The sequence below is a fragment of the Podarcis bocagei genome, assembly GCF_964188305.1.
Source record: "Podarcis bocagei genome assembly, chromosome: 1".
NCBI classification, from domain to species: Eukaryota; Metazoa; Chordata; class Lepidosauria; order Squamata; family Lacertidae; genus Podarcis; species Podarcis bocagei.
The window spans coordinates 121,307,851-121,320,794 of NC_138125.1; the positions used below are offsets into that span (position 1 = coordinate 121,307,851).

At 44.8% G+C, this 12,944-nt stretch overlaps 1 protein-coding gene and 1 pseudogene across 4 annotated transcripts in view; both read right to left on the minus strand.

Moving 5' to 3' along the window:
- Positions 1 to 12,944, minus strand: part of METAP1D (methionyl aminopeptidase type 1D, mitochondrial) — a 106,115-nt gene that overhangs the window by 83,992 nt on the left and 9,179 nt on the right. The window lies entirely within an intron of this gene.
- LOC308581498 (ras-related protein Rab-22A pseudogene) lies at positions 4,082 to 5,310 on the minus strand (annotated as a pseudogene). Its single transcript has one exon. The product of its transcript is annotated as a ras-related protein Rab-22A pseudogene (transcript).

Below are 12,944 nucleotides of genomic sequence, written 5' to 3' on the forward strand. Positions count from 1 at the left end.
AGTGGTACCTCAGGTTACATACGCTTCAGGTTACATACGCTTCAGTTTACAGACTCCGCTAACCCAGAAATAGAACTTCGGGTTAAGAACTTTGCTTCAGGATGAGAACAGAAATCGTGCTCCGGCGGCGCAGCCGCAGTAGGAGGCCCCATTAGCTAAAGTGTTGCTTCAGGTTCAGAACAGTTTCAGGTTAAGAACGGACCTCCGGAACGAATTAAGTACTTAACCCGAGGTACCACTGTACTTGGAAGGCCTGTAACTTTAGCAGTTAGTGTTGTGCTGCAGCACATGGCGACACCTACGGAAACGGGCTTGGGTGAATTCAGCTGCTTGGATCCTTTTAATCAGCAGGTAGGCAATTAATCACCTCTCCAGAGGGCTTCCCTGGGGACCCTGCTCTGTGACCCTTTTCTGTCCAAACAGGTGTAAGGAGAAACGGGGGGAATGTGCTTCGTCCCACCGCATCATCAGCATGTATTTGATATGCAGCGCCGCATTCCCCTCCCCTCCCTCCGCCAAATCAGGCTCTTTTCTTTGTTGGAAGGGGACTGGGCTTGCATGACGGAGAATCCATTACCACTCGGTTCAAACAATATGAAACTAATTTTGGTACACAGGAAGAAACAAATGGGAAACAGTCGCAGGGGTAGCCCGCTCCAGCTACAGAAAGTGCTTTGTCAATGAGGCCGGCAATCAGCGTTTGTTTCGGGGCTCGTTGCGGCTCGCGGTGCCTCTCAGTAGGCCTGCACCTGCTGTTTTGCACATGATTTGAGGCAAGAGCGCAGCACAGATTGCTTGCACAGTTGCTCGCTGCCCTGTGTCTCGTCCCAATTAACACCCCACTTCTGAGAACTAGCGCAGAATTAAGCCCTCTTCTTCACGCTTTACTCGGGTAAAGAGGGAAAGCAAGTAGAGAGTAGGGGGGAGGGGAGACATTTGCCCACCCCCAAGCACATGGCTTCCTCAGGATGAGGGCTGCTTCATGCAGAGGCTTCCCTCTATTCTGGAATCCTAAGCAATCAGAGTCCCAGGATCCAAGGAAATTCCAGGTGTAGAGAAAAACAATGGCGCCTTCATTATACAGTACACCTTTAGGTGCCAGGCAAAGACGTTCTTTTTTAACCAGACCTTTGGTTGATTTGATTGACATCCTATGCCTTTTTAAAATGTGTTTTTTTCGGGGCGGGGTATGTTAGGTTATGGGAGTTTTTTTATTATGCTTTTTGTGGTTTCATATTTTGATTTTATTCTGTGAACCTCCCTGAGACCTCTGGGTACAGGGTGTAAAAAGGTAAAGGACCCCTGGACAGTTAAGTCCAGTCAAAGGTAACTATGGGGTTGTGGCTCTCATCTCGCTCTCAGGCTGAGGGAGCCGGCATTTGTCCACAGACAGCTTTCTGGGTCATGTGGCCAGCATGACTAAACCGCTTCTGGCACAACGGAACACTGTGATGGAAAACAGAGCGCACGGAAATGCTGTTTACCTTCCTGCCACAGAAGTACCTATTTATTTGCTTGCACTGGCATGCTTTCAAACTGCTAGGTTGGCAGAAGCTGGGACAGAGCAATGGGAACTCACTCCATCACAGGGATTCAAACCGCCAACCTTCTGATTGGCATGCCCAAGAGGCTCAGTGGTTTACACCACAGCGCCACCCACACTTTTTATATAGGGTGGTATATAAATTCAATAAACAACAACCACCACAACCACAACCCACATCAGAAGGCCACACTAGTTATGCCCAGACTTCAAAAGTGAAGTCCCACAACCCCTCTCTTCTTGCTTTGTCTCTTCACACAAGCAAAGCATGAAGAGGGCTTCAGGTAGATGGTTTTCAACCAGTGTGCCATGGCACCCTGGGTGACTTAAATGATGGTCAGAGGTGCTGACCATCCCTCCTTCCTTCCTTCCCTCCCTCCTCTGATGAAAAAATAACAATACAAAGCCGGAAACTCCAGTCCATTTCAGGGGCCTAATCCAGCCCGCTGGATGGTTTAATCCAGCCCCTGTGGCAGTTTATTTCAAGGGGTAAAATCCTAAAAAAAATAAAAAAAATCTCAACAACAACTTCAACCCTAAATATCAATATCAATCCTAAAAAAAGGTCAACAACTTTGGTCGGCCCCCACGGCCCTTCACTTCATCAAATCTGGCCCTCTTTGAAAAAAGAATGTTAGCCGCTTTGAGACTCCTTCAGGTAGCGATAAAGCAGGATATCAAATCCAAACTCTTCTTCTTCTTCTTGGATACACCACGGCCTTATACCTGAGGTAATATGTGGTTGCCAATGCATAACTGGGAGCCTTCAAGTGCGCTCCTGGTTGCACATTGGCAAGGGAAGGCAGGCTTCGGCCTCTACCACCCATCAGCCAATAAGGAGCCAGAGTTGAAGCCTCCTGAATTGGTTGTGCATGGGACGTCAAAGCACCAGTCACCTGACATCATTGTGATGTCACATGATTGACAGTAGCCAGACCCACTACATACCACACTTGACCTGCAGATCCAAAAAGTTTCCCCATCCATGTTGTAGTGACCTGGGGAGGGTAGCTCCACTGCTCTTACCCACCACAACAGCTGCCACTGACCATATGCCTTCATAACACATCCTCAGACCTTCATCAAAGGCAGTTGCTGTTAATGTTAAGGATCAATAGGTAGGCAATCACATATTTCTTCAGCACCTTGCTTCACATTAGCCTGGGCTTCTTAAAAAATACACATAACTGAGTTAAGATTGGGGTTGAAATCTTAAACCTACTTACCCGGGAGTAAGCCCCACTGAATTCAAAAGTACCTACTTTTGAGTAAACATTGTTAGGATTGCATTATAAACTAGAAACTTCACATTTACACTTGCATTCCTTACATCTGCAACATGGCAAAACTAATATTGCTCTACCTTACACATATGCTTGGCTGCTTGTTTCATAGCACACTTAACCACACACACACACACACACACACACACACACACACACACACTCTGGTGGAATCTACACACATATAAAAAAACGCTGTGAAAATGCTTTTTTAAAAAACATTTTGAAAAATATATATTGAATTTGCCATAGCTCACTGTCGCCATCTAGTGTCACATTTGTATATTGCAACACACTTATAACATTTTATTTGCAGCTGAGTCCACACACACAAGACTGGCATAAACATTATTTAAAGGCCTGTTTTGACTGTGCATGTGTAAGACAGAGGATATTAAATTGTTTAAGCTATGAACCCTACCGGCTCCTTGACCTTATCCCTTATTTCAAAAGTTGTCTTGGGCAGTGTGTCTTCCAAACACTAAAGTGCATTTTTTACTTTTCTAACACCATAGGCCACTCAAGCTAATAGCAAAGAAGGAAGAGGTGGCCATTTGAAAGTTTTACGGAATCACTCTTAATACCTTTCTTTGTAGTAGCAGTACACTCAGTTACAGGGAGAGAAAGAGGGTGCTTGTTCAAGTTCAAAATGCACAATATGATTTCCCCTCAGACCTGCTCCTTGCTCCAAAAGTATGCATGTTTTACTAGAGACTCAAATCTCTTGCCCTTGTCTGAAGTTTGGTGTGGTATTCAAATCAGTCCCCCTTCGACCTCCATGCGGCATTTTAGTTTAAGCACAACATCTGGACCTTATAGGCAAGGCCAGGAGCTTTTCCAGAGTTCAGTGGGAAAGTTAGAGTTCTAAAGTCATTGTCAATTAACTCAATGAATTAATGGCTCAATCTGTAGGCCAAAAAAATTAAATGAAAACTCAGGAGTTTGTGATCAAAACTGACATGGTAATAAACCCACTGACAGATTCATACATGCAAGAAAGAATTGCAGTAGATAGGGTTGCCGTGCCACCTGTTCACTTTTCACACAAAGGATATGGGAATTGTAGATGTTGAGCAAAACATGACCTATTATTTTATGAAAGAATAGCCGTATAATTGTATGACTTGTTTTATTGTCTTTGGCTTACTGAGTTTGCAATATTTTATTTTATTTTATTTTTTAGGGTACACTTCAGTAATGCTCTGCTGCGAAGCGGTGAACGACTCTGCAAACAATCCAAATAAAAATCCAACAATGGCAGGTAGAGAGCGGGTTGGTTATGGCAGGATAGCCAGCATGGAGTCCTTTAGATGTTCTGAACTACAACTCCCATCAATCCTGATAACACGCCATGCTAGCTGGAGCTGATGGGAACTGGAGTCCAGCAAAATCTGGAGGGACCAAGTCAACTATACTCCAAATAAGCCCCTAATTTCCAAGGTCAAACAATACCTAAAAACTACTCTGGTATATGATAGTGTAAGTCAACAACAGCTGCATTTTGAGGGCTTGTATCTGTTGATAGAATTCTATGACTAATTTTTATAAACAGTTCATTTATGTTTGTTGCAAATTTTTGCCCTGGTCTTTCCAGATATTCCATGGATGGGATCTGCAAAGTCTTTAGCATCTTTTTCCATGGCTTCTCTTACATCGTTAAGATTGCATTTATTTCCAGCTATAGCAGCAACTATGTTGGGATGTCCATGCTACTGGAGTTCTTTCACACAGCTCCTTAACGTTGAAAACGTTTCCTCTTTTGCGATGATGTCATAAACATAAATAGCTGCTGCGGAAGCTCACTAGTCCATTGGCGCTAGAGCGTGAAATCGTCTTTACCCGGCTGTATCCCATATTAGGAATTTACGCAACCCATTCTGATACTGCGCTGTCTTTCTCATAAAAGATGCTCTAATTGTTGGATTGATGTTGGGATCAAAGCTGTCTTCTACAAAGCACTATATAGTGCTTGATATGCCCACACCAGCGTCCTTCCAGCAGGCAAACTCTGAGCTCTCTCAGAGCCATGGCTGGAGAAAAAGAGACAGCTTGCTTCTAAGGAACAAAGCCAACCATACCCTCCTCACTGGAAAAAGGCACAAACTGAAGAGCCATTGTCGCCCTCTCCCTCAGTCAAAAGTCTCTCTCTCTTTCTCAAAAAGAAAAGAAAGAAAAAGAAACAAGGCATGGGAGATGAACTGACCCAAAAATCCTGTCTTTTCTCCCACCCAGTTTCTAGTTACAGGTAAAGTCTCCTCCTTTTCCACTTTGGGCTCCACAAAATGGGCACCATCTTAGAGGGCCCGTTGACAATCCTATGACAGTGGTACCTTGGAAGTCGAACAGAATCTGGTCTGGAAGTCCGTTCGACTTCCAAAACGTTCAGAAACCAAGGCGTGGCTTCCGATTGGCTGCAGGAAGCTCCTGCAGCCAATCGGAAGCCGCGTCAGACGTTCGAGTTCCAAAGAACTTTCGCAAACAGGAACACTCAGTCTGGGTTTGCGGTGTTTGGGAACCAAAACGTTCGACTCGCTGCAAAGTATTGGAAGACACAGGATCTACCCACCTTGGAAGAATGGCAGATGAAGCTGATTGACTGTATGGGACTGGCAGAAATGACTGGCAGAATCCGGGACCAGGGAGAAGAGTCGGCAGAAGAAGACTGGAAAAAATTTAAGGACTACTTACAAAAATATTGCAAAATTAAGGAATGTTGAATGATGTTGGATTGAAATTAAGTGGTTTCAAGCTGTAATTATGATAAAATGATTTTTTCTCTGTAAATAAGAACTTAGAGCGATAATAATTTAAGATTTGGAGATAAGGATTTGCTGTATAAACAATTTAAACTGGGTATACAAGAAGGGGAGGTATGAGGAAGTCGGGGAAATAAGTTACGAGAAAATAAGCTATGAAATTTATATGTTTTTAATATTTTTATGTTTGATTTTTATTTTTGTTTGTAAAAAATTGGAAACTTTAATAAATATCTTTTTTTAAAAAAACACATTTGACTCGTAAGGCGTTCGGGATCCAGGATATGACTGTACTAGATGAACTTCCCTGCACGAGATTCAAAATTATCTCAGCTAAACTGAAATGATTCAGACATTATTTTTATTTTTATTATACCCCGCCCAACTGACAGGGTACCCCAGCCACTCTGGGAGGCTGCCAGCATATATAAAAACACAGTAAAACATCATCATCATCATCATCATCATCATCATCATCATCATCATCATTATTCCTATACTGCCCTTCATCTGAGGAACACAGGGTGGTTTACAATATAAAAACAAACAAACAAAAATACCCCCCCGGCCCAGTTTAAAAGGGTGTAGATTATTTAATTAGGCAAAAGTTTGGGAGAAGAGGAACGTTTTTGCCTAGTGCCTAAATATATGTAATAAGGGCGCCAGGAGAGCCTCGCTGGTCTAAGTTAACTCATTTTAAGATGAGGTCTATTTATGCTCCTGGCCTTTTTGCCCTTCCAACAATTTTGAGGGCTGAGCTAAGTTACTCTAGCAGCATCCTGCAGCCTAGAATCCCTGCAAACTGTAACTTCTCAAGGTTTGCAGGTCGTGGGACCAAGGACCAGAAACCCTGGGAAGTTATAATTTGACCCTTGACTCGAGCCCCTATAGGGCACATGTGTATACTATTTCGTTCAGGAGCCTGGGGAAGATGACAGAGATGGTAGGAAAAGGGGGCTGATTGGTTAGGGCACCATTTGTCCCTCTCTCTTCCCTCTTTCTGCTGTCGCTTGGTTTGCTGAAGATGTAATGCAGATATTCCTCCATTTAGGAGCTGGTTAGATGTGTGGTCAAAGAGATGAAGCTGAACCATGCCCTGATTGATGAGTGTGGCAGAACATGATAGAAAGGACAAGAAAACACTGCCTTTACCTAGCTTTTCCCTTTCCCAGACATGTCTGCTCTCCTTCAGAGCTGGCAGAATTTTAATAGCACCCATAAGAATCAGATCAAGAGAGCCAGTGTGGTGTAGTGGTTAGGAGCAGTAGACTCGTAATCTGGTGAACCGGGTTCGCGTCTCCGCTCCTCCACATGCAGCTGCTGGGTGACCTTGGGCTAGTCACACTTCTTTGAAGTCTCTCAGTCCCACTCACCTCACAGAGTGGTGTTTTTTTAAATGTATTTTAATTAAAGATTTTCTTATTTACAAAGGTATGTGCAATGCCTCTCGTATTTTTTTCCCCACGTAGCAATTTTTTTTTTTTTTTTTTTTTACAAATCGTTTTCATTTGTTGAGACATTAGGAAGAATAGGGTGAAAGAGGTGGAGGGGGGAAAATATGAGTGGGGTTGGGGTCGGGTGGTGATGTTTCTGTTTTACTTAATATATGTGGGGTTTTGTTTCAGCGTTTCTTGTGCGGGTTCTCTGCTGTTCACTTGTGTTCCACAGTTTGTTGTGGGGGGGAAGGGAAAAGGAGAATGTTAGCCGCTTTGAGACTCCTTCAGGTAGTGATAAAGCGGGATATCAAATCCAAACTCCTCCTCCTCCTCTTCTTCTTCTTCATCATCATCATCATCATCATCATCAAAGTTCCATCTGATCCAGCAGATGTAAGAAACAAGAGTCTTGCGGCACCTTCAGTCTAACAATTTTATTGTGGCAGAATCTATCTTTAAGGTGCCTCAAGACTCTTTGCAGGGTTGCTGTTGTCGTCGTCCCCCTGTACAGACTAACACAGTTACCCCTCTGGAATCTAAATGTAAATGATTAAGAATAAAAATGGCTTGGCCCTATCAGCCACCCCCTAGTCCCAAGAGACATGATATCAGACAGATCCGACCTCAGGAGGTTGTGGACTCTCCTTCCTTGGAGATTTGAGATTCCTGTATTGCAGGAACTCCATCTTTATGACCCTTCCAGCGCTACAATTCCAAGATTCTATAAATTCCCAGACTAGAGGATTTTATTAAACAGTAGTCAAGATTGGTAAGCAATATTCCCAGGTTACTCAAGTGCATGCTTCTTTTGATTCAGTTACGTTTTTGAAAGCCAGTTTTAGACGAATTCCCTCAGCCATTCCTGAGGTTTACATATTTACCATAGGTAAATTTCTATCTATTTCTTAGATTTTTTGCGGGGTGGGGAGTTAAAAGCATTAGCAGATGAAAGAGAGAAGTTATCGTTAAGTGTTCTCAGCGACTGCCAGCTTTTAATTCTGCACCTGTTAATCCACTCGAGAACAGCATATAAAATACTATTTAACATTTTTATAGCACTTTTCATCTTCAAAGAACTTTGCAAATGCAAACTAATTAACCTGCCAAAGAAGTAAGCGTTACCTCTCTTTTGTGGCTGCAGGTTAAATTGTTTTGTCTGCTAACACCCAGTATGCATTTCGAGATCAGAAGCTGGTGGTTTCTGGTTCTTGATCCCATGCTCATGAATTACACACACACACACACACACACACACACACACCAGTTGGGGACGAATATCCCAGTTCCAAGAACTAGGGATTTATAGCCCACTCCTATACAGGGTTAAGCATGCTTAAGCTCACTGACTTAACTAGCATTAAATGCACTAAACACCCCCTGTGAACAGACATCTAGCAATCCCTGTTATTGTGTGTGTGAGGGGATCTCATTGAGGTTTCCAAATAGTAGCTCCTCATCTTACTAACCACTTCTGAAACGGGTAAATTGAAAACCCGAAGCAGCTTGCTAAGCAGCAAATAGCCCTGGATAGCTCAGTTGGTTAGAGCAGTGTTTCCCAACCGGTGTTCCGCGGCACACTAGTGTGCCGCGAGACGTTGCCTGGTGTGCCGCGGGGAAAATAAAAAAAATTCGAAAGATAGCTTCATATCCGGAGAGGCGGCCTTCAGGCGAGTTTTAATTTTAATTTTCCTTCTCCCACTTAATGCCCCACGCTCGCCCGAGCAGCTTGCAGTCCTTGGTAACCACGGCGACCCGAGGGAGGGGAGGGAACAGGGAAGTCGAGGGCGGCGGCGAGCCGCGATGACGTCAGTGGGCCACGCCGCCTCGCCCTGGCACGGTGTGAGAGCCTCGGCTAGTGGCGTGAGCTTCGGAATAAGTGGGATCCGCGTGCGCGAGACCGAGATCGCGGGTAAGGAGCTCAGCCCTGGGCAGGAGGAAGCGGGGCCGTGCGTGCGGGCCACATCCCCACAGAGAGCGAGCCTCCCCCGGCCCACCACTCCGGGCAGGTCCACTCGCATGAGGGGGCGGCGATGGCGATGGCCGGCAGCTTGCCTGCAATGCCATCCCTCGAGCAGGCGAGGAGCCCGGAGGCTACCAGATGCGAGTCCTCTTTCCCACCCTGCTCGGGAGTCCAGAGCACTTGGTCGCATTCAGGATCTAGAGTGGGGAAGCGGGGCTTGTGTCTGGGCTGGACACATTGGGCTGCCTGTGCCGCTCGACCTGCGGGGAGAAATCAGGGTGGGAGTCACGACCGTGAGGCAGGGCTGCCAAGTGTGGCAGAAGAGGACACGGCTGTCGCACCTGTCCTTAGGTAGGAGCTTCTTCCGTGTCGACCTGCTGCCCTAAAGTCTTGGCTTTTTTCTTGGCTTTTTGGCGGTTGGCACAGAAGGAAGGCAAGGGGGAGGGGGAAAAATTGAAACTTACACTTTCATGCGTCCCTCCCGGCGTGACGCTGCGCGCTGACGTCACGGGGCTGTAATGGTGGTGTGCCTCGAGATTTTTTTCATGAAACAAGTGTGCCTTTGCCCAAAAAAGGTTGGGAAACACTGGGTTAGAGTATGGTGCTGATAACCCCAAGGTTGCAGGTTCAATCCCCATACGGGGCAGCTACATATTCCTGCATTGCAGGGGGTTGGACTAGATAATCCTCAGGGATTTTTTCCAACTCTACAATTCTATGATTATATGAAATAAGGCTTGCAATTGGTTTCCCCAGCCACTCTGGGCGGCTTCCAACAAAATATTAAAATACAATAGTCTGTTAAAAGCCTCCCTAAACAGGGCTGCCTTCAGATGTCTTCTAAAAGTTTGGTAGTTGTTCTTCTCTTTGACATCTGGTGGGAGGGCGTTCCACAGGGCGGGTGCCACTACCGAGAAGGCCCTCTGCCTGGTTCCCTGTAACTTGGCTTCTTGCAGCGAGGGAACTGCCAGAAGGCCCTTGGTGCTGGACCTCAGTGTCCGGGCAGAATGATGGGGCTGGAGACGCTCCTTCAGGTATACTGGACCGAGGCCGTTCAGGGCTTTAAAGGTCAGCACTAACACTTTGAATTGTGCTCGGAAACATACTGGGAGCCAGTGTAGGTCTTTCAAGACCGGTGTTTAGTTGTAGTTTCTGGGTCACCTTCAAAGGTAGCCCCACGTAGAGCACATTGCAGTAGTCCAAGCTGGAGATAACCAGAGTATGCACCACTCTGGCAAGACAGTCTGCGGGCAGATAGGGTCTCAGCCTGCGTACCAGATGGAGCTGGTAAACAGCTGCCTTGGACACAGAATTGACCTGCGCCTCCATGGACAGCTGTGAGTCCAAAATGACTCCCAGGCTGCACACCTCAAGAAGCCCTGATGAGCATATCTAGTTCCCTATGAGACCCTCTGAATCATGGTCATAGAGGGAATCTAGATGACATCTAATCCAAACCATTATTAATCCAACCCAGATCCAATCAGCAGAATAATGCACAAATTTTACTGAAGTGGATACAGCTCCCATACATTTCAGTGGGGCCAATTCAGGAGAACTGAATAGTGACTTGCCACTCAATATCTATAGTATACCAACTTTAACATATTAACATATGGCATGCTATAAATACAGAGTACAGTTAAGCATGGCACACTATGTAGGATAAACATAATTTTTTAAAACAATCCCAAAACGTAAGCATAAAGTTACTATATGTAAAAGGAAATGTTAGAAGGGTACAGTATTTATTGATTTATAGCTGTTAGAAGCCTCATGAACAAGTCATCTAGGCCATCGGATGACTCTATTTTAAAAACATAACAATTATACAGTGAAATCCACAATAAGTCTTAAAAAGCCAAAGCAGCATGCAGCCCAAACAGACAGATCAACACAATAACATACAAATGGTCCAGGGTTAAGAGATAAGATTTCAAAGCAAACAAAATTCACTCAAACTGCTGGAATGAGATGTATTATCTTAACGTTGGTGTTAATTCTTATCGGAGTTAAAAATAAATAAAAATGGTGCTAAACACGAGCTACGCTTTCCTTAGTCACTATTATCAGGTCATCTTTAAACAGCATCTGCATCTTTAATGGCTTGTATTCGTTCAAATTAAGAGAGTCTTTCTACCTGAAATAAATGATCAATAAATCAAAAAAGGATTTGTCGGGGTGATGTGTAATTGCTTGAGCTCATAATCCTGTGTACGTAACAAGCACAAAGAGAACACACAAAGAGAATGCTTGAACACAGTTTTCTTTCAACTCCCTTGGGAATCCCAGCACTATAAGTCTTGAATTCCTTAACACAAGGGATCATGTTCATCACTTACAACAGGGCATCTGGGCCTAGGTCCAGGTAGTAGTCTGCTTGTCTAACTCTGATGAAATATCGGCGCCACCAGGTAACAGTAGTGGTCAGAAAACCTGCCAGAAGCTTGTAACTGAAGACTAAAAAATGAAATTAGCAGACTGCCTTAACGAAAGGACTTCTTTCTGCAGCATGCAATAACTGCAAGATACAGACCACGTAGACCAAAGGCAAATCGTTCCGCACGTTCACATATGGTAATGTAATAGTTGGGATTATTAGAAGCTCACAACATATATAATGGTACTTGATTTTTTTAATAAAAAACAACAACAGGACATTCTTGGACAGTTAGAAAAGGAGCTATTTCGGGGTCCTATGAAGTAGAACCAATGAAAAAAAGGACCCATAATTATATTGCTTATTTGGTGAGGTTGGCTGATTACTGTTATAGTTTATCTGCATACAATGGGCTGTATCTAACAAAGTGGGACTTCCTCTACCTGGGCACAAACCATCCCCCCCCCCCAAAAAAAAACCCTGCTCTGGGGTGGGTGGGGAGAAAGGACGACCCATCTCAGTCCACCCAGCTCCCTTAAGAGGACTAGCAACCACTTTTACTTAGCCGGGCTAAGAGGTGATGTGTGGTAAGATACCGCAAGTTTAACCAAACATATTTAACCAAACATCTGAATATATTAACATCAGATAACAACACGATATTAAAAGCCAACTTAAAACAAACAAGGGAAAAAATAATCTAGCCTTTAAAGCTGCCCAAACTGCAGAGAACAGGCAAATAATTTTATTATGTGCTACAGATAGTTTCTTTTTGGCTGTAATATCGAGTCTGGATTTGGCAGCCCCGTTCTATATGTGTCTGGCAGATCATAAGCTTCAGGCAACCTATCATCCAACTCCAGCTGAACAGCCCAAGCACAGGACTTGGTTAAGCATTTAGAAGCCTTTGCCTGTGAAATGCCCACCAAATCAGTGTTAGAAACTCAGATATATAAGGTAAAGGTAAAGGGGACCCCTGACCATTAGGTCCAGTTGTGGCCGACTCTGGGGTTGCGGCGCTCATCTCGCTTTACTGGCCAAGGGAGCCGGCGTACAGCTTCCGGGTCATGTGGCCAGCATGACTAAGCCACTTCTGGCGAACCAGAGCAGCGTACAGAAACGCCGTTTACCTTCCCGCCAGAACGGTATCTATTTATCTACTTGCACTTTGACGTGCTTTCGAACTGCTAGGTTGGCAGGAGCTGGGACCGAGCAACAGGAGCTCATCCCGCGGGGATTCGAACTGCCGACCTTCTGATTGGCAAGTCCTAGGCTCTGTGGTTTAACCCACAGCACCACCCGCATCCCACCAGGCATGCACCTCCAGATGGTAGATGAAGTGTAGGTGTGTTCCCATGAGGCAAAACACAGTGATAACAGCAAGAACCTTTATTGAATTAACAGAACTTGGCAACAGGGGCAAAGCAACTGCTTATATACATTTCTGAAGGCCTGGGCCACTCCCACTCCCCACGTGATTGGCTGTCTAAACTTCCAAGCTGCGAATCATGACTCAGAGTTTAAGGGCCAATGGCAGAGGCCCAAATCCTGAAATGTTCTGTGATTGGATATCATGTATCGAATGA